The sequence below is a fragment of the Budorcas taxicolor genome, chromosome 3 (assembly GCF_023091745.1).
Source record: "Budorcas taxicolor isolate Tak-1 chromosome 3, Takin1.1, whole genome shotgun sequence".
Lineage (NCBI taxonomy): Eukaryota > Metazoa > Chordata > Mammalia > Artiodactyla > Bovidae > Budorcas > Budorcas taxicolor.
In genome coordinates this window covers 27390107-27396106 of record NC_068912.1, presented here as the reverse complement: position 1 = coordinate 27396106, position 6000 = coordinate 27390107, and positions in this window count along the sequence as shown.

Below are 6000 nucleotides of genomic sequence, written 5' to 3'. Positions count from 1 at the left end.
CCCCCGTTGTCTGCCCAAGCCTTACCCCAGCTCTGCTTCCAGTCCCCGGCCCCCGTGCTACCGCCCTCTGTGTTCTTTTTCGAATGTTCCTCCATCAGCTGGCAGAAGGAAGAGAAACTTGAGGATGTTCCAGCCAAGACATCCATGGAATGGAGCTGGGCATTGTCACCCAGCAGCTTGAGGAGACCCCATGCAGGTGTGATGCCAGGCCCAGGAGACTGTCACTGAACAGAGAGCAGGCTTCCCAGGAAAGAAGTGCAGGAGCCTCGTCCAAAGCCTGGGACCCCTGCAAGAGATTTTAATTGAATTTTACACTGACACCATCCAAGGCTTCCTTGAAATGAAGTCGCTCAGTCGTGTCTGACTCTTTGTGACCCCATGAACTGTAGCCTATCAGGCTCCTCTGTCCATGGGACTCTCCAGGCAAGAGTATTGGAGTGGGTTGCCATTTCCTTCTCCAGGCGATCTTCCCAACCCAGGGATCGAACCCAGGTCTCCCGCATTGCGGGCGGACGCTTTACTATCTGAGCCACCAGGGAAGCCCAAGACTTCCTTGAATTCTCTCAAATTAAAAATAATAGTATGTGTTTTGTCTATGTGTATGTATCTTTGTGTGTGTGTGCATTCAGATACACCTTCCTTGATGTGAAAAGAGGTCAAGATTTTTAAGATGAACCTATATGAGTACCCAGTGCATCATGGAAAATTCTATTTTCAAAAAGCTTCTTTAAATTGCATGTTTTGGATAACCCTCAGTTTTTGGTTTGGAAGCAAAACAGCTCTGTCCTTGCGTAGATGTTTTCAAGTGGTCCTAAAGCAAAGGAAACAGCGTAGCGTGCTGGAAAGATAAGTGACTGGGGTTTCATTTTGACATTAAGCAGGTGGTCGGTCATACCAGGAAAAGCATATGCAGACTTGATTCCTCTGTAAAGGAGGAGAGCATACCAGGTTATCTGTGGTGTAGAAGTCTCATTCCATAAGCTCAGTGTCCCTTGTAAAACACAACTGCCTGTGAGCAAGATTCTGTCCAGTGCAGAACTCTACTCCCAGCTCTAGTATCCCATGTTGCCTGAACACGGCTCCTAACTGTACTCAGTTCTGTTATAGACATTTCAGATACAGGGAAACAGATTTGAAGAAAAGTGTAAGGACTTGCTCAAGACCACCCAAGTTCCCAGCATTCTGTTCCTTTTTTATGTTTGTTTTTCGATTAGACTATATTTCTTTTTTTAATATAAATTTATTTTAATTGGAGGCAATTACTTTACAATATTGTGTTGGTTTTGCCATACATCAACATGAATCCGCCACGGGTATATCTCTGTCCTCACCAGTCCTCCTGCTTGACAAGCTCTGCTGTGCATGTAAACAGGAGGCGGGGTTACGAGTTGCATAAAAGGTACTGACTTTTCCTGGTGTGTGGGTGTCTCAGATCAGGAAACAAGACTGTAACCCCATTCATGCTGCTTGATGGTGCCTCCCTTTGAGGCACAGGGGTGGCAGCTGAGAAGGCTGCTAAGAAAGGCAGAGCATGGCATCCAGCCCATAGACACATGATATTCCTCCCAGGCTGCCCACCCCTCTTTCCAACATCCAAGGAACTGGAAACACTCAGCCTCCCGAAACCTCTAAGAAAGCAAGGTGATTTCACTCACACATATTTCCATGACATGGATGTCCAAACAGGAAGCCAAAGAAAACCAGCTTTTCAGTTTTTGTTTTTTTTAAAGCAGCATGTGACCAGGAATGGATGAGACCAACACACTTCTTTAATTCTAAATGTCTGCAGTCTGAGAAATCTGCCATGCCTTGAGGTAACCTGATAGAACACCGCTTTCGCGACTCAGAAATTAAGCTTTCTGTGCTGTGCGTGGACCACGAACCTACATTTAGAAGTCAGTGCAAGACCTCGACTGACACTTCCATACCGGCCAGGAGCTGCTGATGAAAACCAGGTGGCCTGTTTAAGCAGAATTCAATTACCCAGATGGCAGCTGTTTCTTAATTCAAAACTTTAACATCACCTTTCCCCCCACCACCCGCCCCCCATTATGAAAAAAACCAAAGGGGGAAGAGAATACATTGAGTTTGAGCACTTCTGGTTGATGAGTTTAAAGGCATGACAGGGAAGTGGATTCTTGCCCCCGCCACTCCCAACACCCCCTCTCCCTAGCCCCTCACTCCCCAGCCCCAAGCTCCTTGCAGCTCTAGCCTGCAGCATGGTGTCTGGCAGACTTTTACCAGGAATGGGAGTGATGGTCCTGAAAACCAGCATTCTCTTGGGTCATTCTTAGGAAGAGAAAGAACTCTGGCTTGCCAATTAGAGACTACCTTAGCAGGTGGTATCTTCCTTCTTTTCTTTCTCTTCCTTTCTCTCTTTCTGTGTGTGAAGGGGGAGGGAGGATGTAAAAAGGAAAAAAAAAAACAAACCTGTAATGGTTTTAAGTTACACTTGGACACAATGCTTTCTCTCTCTCTCTCGCTCTCTCTCCCTCCCTCCCCATGCCCTGCCCACACCCCATACAGAGAGGTTGCCCTGTATCAGCCCCTGCAGTCCAGAACATGGATAGTCAAGCTTCTTATTCCAAAGGTGACAATTTCTCAGTAAGGCCAGTGCTGCTGTGTTTCCGTGCAGGGTTTATTTCCCTGGTCCTCACCTGCGGTTTGGTGATGACTAGACCAGTTCAGACAGGTGGAGTATTACCCAACACTTTCTCACCTAGCTCCTGCATTCTGTACTGTGGTTTCTGCTACAAGCTGGCTGCATATCCCTAGACAGGCCCGCTGTTGGATACAGGAGGTTGCTGGGGCAAGAGGAAAACCAGTACAAAGCAGGTTCTGTTCTCACTCCCTTCTCCTCTAGACAAATTTTTGTGGATGTCTTCATCTTTCTTTGAACCTTGTTTCTTGCAGGCTGAGGAGGAATCTGAAATCAAGATCATTCCTTACACTGTTTGAACAGTTACAATGTGACAGGCAATGTTTCCTTAAGAGTACCATGTCAATTGATTCTCACAGCAGCAGCCCTGGTGATATGATCACAGATAAAATAGGCTCAAAAGTTACATTTGAGGAAGGAAGACTCAATTTGAGCCACCTTTTAAGGTCAGGGATTTGTATCCTAACAGATTGCTAAAATTACGTCCAAATCCCAATTTTCCACCATATCTAGCAACTTGAAAGCCTCTGTTTGGGGGAAGGAGTAGATCATTGGGATCATGATGAGGATCAGGACATGCATGTAAATGCACAAAAAAGGAAGAAAAAAATTAACATGCCATCTCAGAGCTAAACATGGATGTCCTGAGATTCTGAATCCAATAATACGATCAGAAGAGCTTTGGTAAACGCACAGATTATGAAAGCTTATCCCACAGCTCTGGTGGTTGTTGTTGTTAAGTTACTAATTTCTGTCTGACTCTTTATGACCCCATGGACTGCAGCATGCAAGGCTTCCCTGTCCTTCACTATCTCCTGGAGTTTGCTCAAACTCATGTCCATTGAGTTGGTGATGCCATCCAACCATCTCATCCTCTGGCGTCCCCTTCTCCTCCTGCCTTGAATCTTTCCCAGCATCAGGGTCTTTTACAATGAATCAGCTCTTCACATGAGATAGCCAAGGTATTGGAGCTTCAGCTTCAACATTAGTCCTTCCAATGAATATTCAGGTATGAGTTCCTTTAAGATTGACTGGTTTGATCTCCTTACTGTCCAAGGGACTCTCAAGAGTCTTCTCTACGACCACAATTTAAAAGCATCTGTTCTTCAGTACTCAGCCTTCTTTGTGGTCCAACTCTCCCATCCGTACATGACTACTGGAAAAGCCATAGCTTTGACTACTGTTTTTTTTATGGACATTTGTCAGCAAAATGATGTCTATGTTTTTTAATATGCTGTCTAGCTTTCTCATAGCTTTTCTTCCAAGGAGCAAGCAAATACCACCACAGAAATCTTTCCAAACCACAAATCCGATCATGACACCTCCCTGCTTAAAACCCTGCAGTGTCTCCCTATGGCCTACAGGATAAAGTCCAAGCCCTTAGAATGGTACCAAAGTCCTCCACAATCAACCCTGCTCACCTCTCCAGGCTTATCTCCTACTGCGTTCTTTCTCTCTCTCACACACACACAGCCTATGCTCTAGTGATTTTAAACGCCTGGCCAGTCCTCCCCAATAGATTAAGTTTATTTAGGTGCCAAGGGGTCTTACTCATGCAGCTGCTTTTGCTTACAACCACCCCACAGTACACAAGCACACATGTGCATGCCCACAAGAAGCTCCACTTCATGAACTCCCATCTATCTTTCAAGATCCACCCCGGGAAGCCCTTTCAGCTCCACATGCAGAACTGACCACTTCTTCCTTCATGTCCCCATGATATGCTACATAGATACAGCACCTCTCACTGTGTTACTAATATCTCTTTACATGTCTTACTTTATGCCAGATGCTGAACTATTGGAGGATAGAAATTGTGTCTTAGTTGTCATTATATGCCAGCATCAAGCATGATGTTAGGCTCAGAGTAGATCCCCAGCCTAGATCCCCAGGCTATTTTGGGTTTTGGGGTTTGTTTGTTTGTTGGGGGGGGTTAAATTTAATTTTTGTTTGTTTGTTTGTTTTGGCATGAGTTAGCCCTTACTTCTGTTAAACAATGGAGAGTGCCAGAGGTAGGGGTGGGAGAAGGGATGAAATAGAGGGAACTTCTCTAGCGGGCTTATCAGTAAGAGTCCACATGTAGAGGTTTACCCGTCAACCAAATGGCAGCCTCCAGAGTAAGACCTAAGCTGTTAAAAATGAATTGAGCTGGTTACTATTTTTGTACCTGACCTACTTTGGGGTTACTTTCTTAAAAAACTCCCAGGCTTTTGTAAATGGACCAAACAACTTTTTGATGATTCTGTATTCTCTCCTATTATGGTGATTTCTCACTTCAATGAAGGGAAAATCTGCCAAGTCCCTGAAACCCCATTTTAGTGCAAAGGGATCTAAGGAAGAGTGTTGTTCTCAGTGGAACCAGCCTTCACAGAACCTTCTCAATTGTTTTTCCATGGAAGATTTAAAGGCCAAGAATAGCAGATCTATCCACCCCAATGGCAGCCCTCATTTCCTCAGTGCTCATGGCTGTTTTCCCCTGAGAACAAGGAGGGTTCCACGACAGTTTGCTCCTGCTGCCTCTCCTCTGCCTCCAGCTTGCCTGTGCCGGCTTGTAAGCCTGCCTGAAGCCATGTCTCTGCTGCCTGGGTGCAGATAGGACTCTGGCAGTAGAATACTTTTAGTTCCAGACCCTTTGTTTGTTGCCATTTAATTTTTGTTTGCAATGTCCCATGGTGGTTGATTTGTAGAGAACAAAATATGCATTTTTACATGCCAGGATATTGTAACATTTAATAATGTTTTGATACTATTATCACAATAATAATCCCTGGGGTGAGGGGAGTAGCAGTGTGTTGGAAAGTGCTAGAAAAGAAGACCGAGCCTGACTCTGAATTTGAGAACACAGTGTAAAACACTTGGGGGGGGACAACTAATGAGTCCTTTATAATTGTTTTCTTGACAAAGACTGCTATTAATAAGAGCAAATTAAGTGGCAGTTGTAATAAAGGAAGGCTTCCCAGGTGGCTCAGATGGTAAAGAATCTACCTGCAACGCAGGAGACCGGGGTTTGATCCCTAGGTTGGGAAGATCCCCTGGAGAAGGGACTGGCAGCCCACTCCAGTACTCTTGCCTGGGGAATCCCAGGGATAGGGGAGCCTGGTTCCTAGTTCCCTAACCAGGGATCAAACCCAGGCCCTCTACATTAGGAGCATGGAGACTTAGTCACTGGACGCAGTGGTGGGATAGATATTGGCTAGGAGAAACTTTGAAATTGTGAGAAGAACTGGCTTCAGTGCAGTAAATATTGTAACTTTTAATGCAGTAACAGTGGCAGCTAAGTGGCTTCCTGGAGTACCAAGGAAATGGTAAAAAATAAAGATGCAAGCCTAAGATTGTTTCCA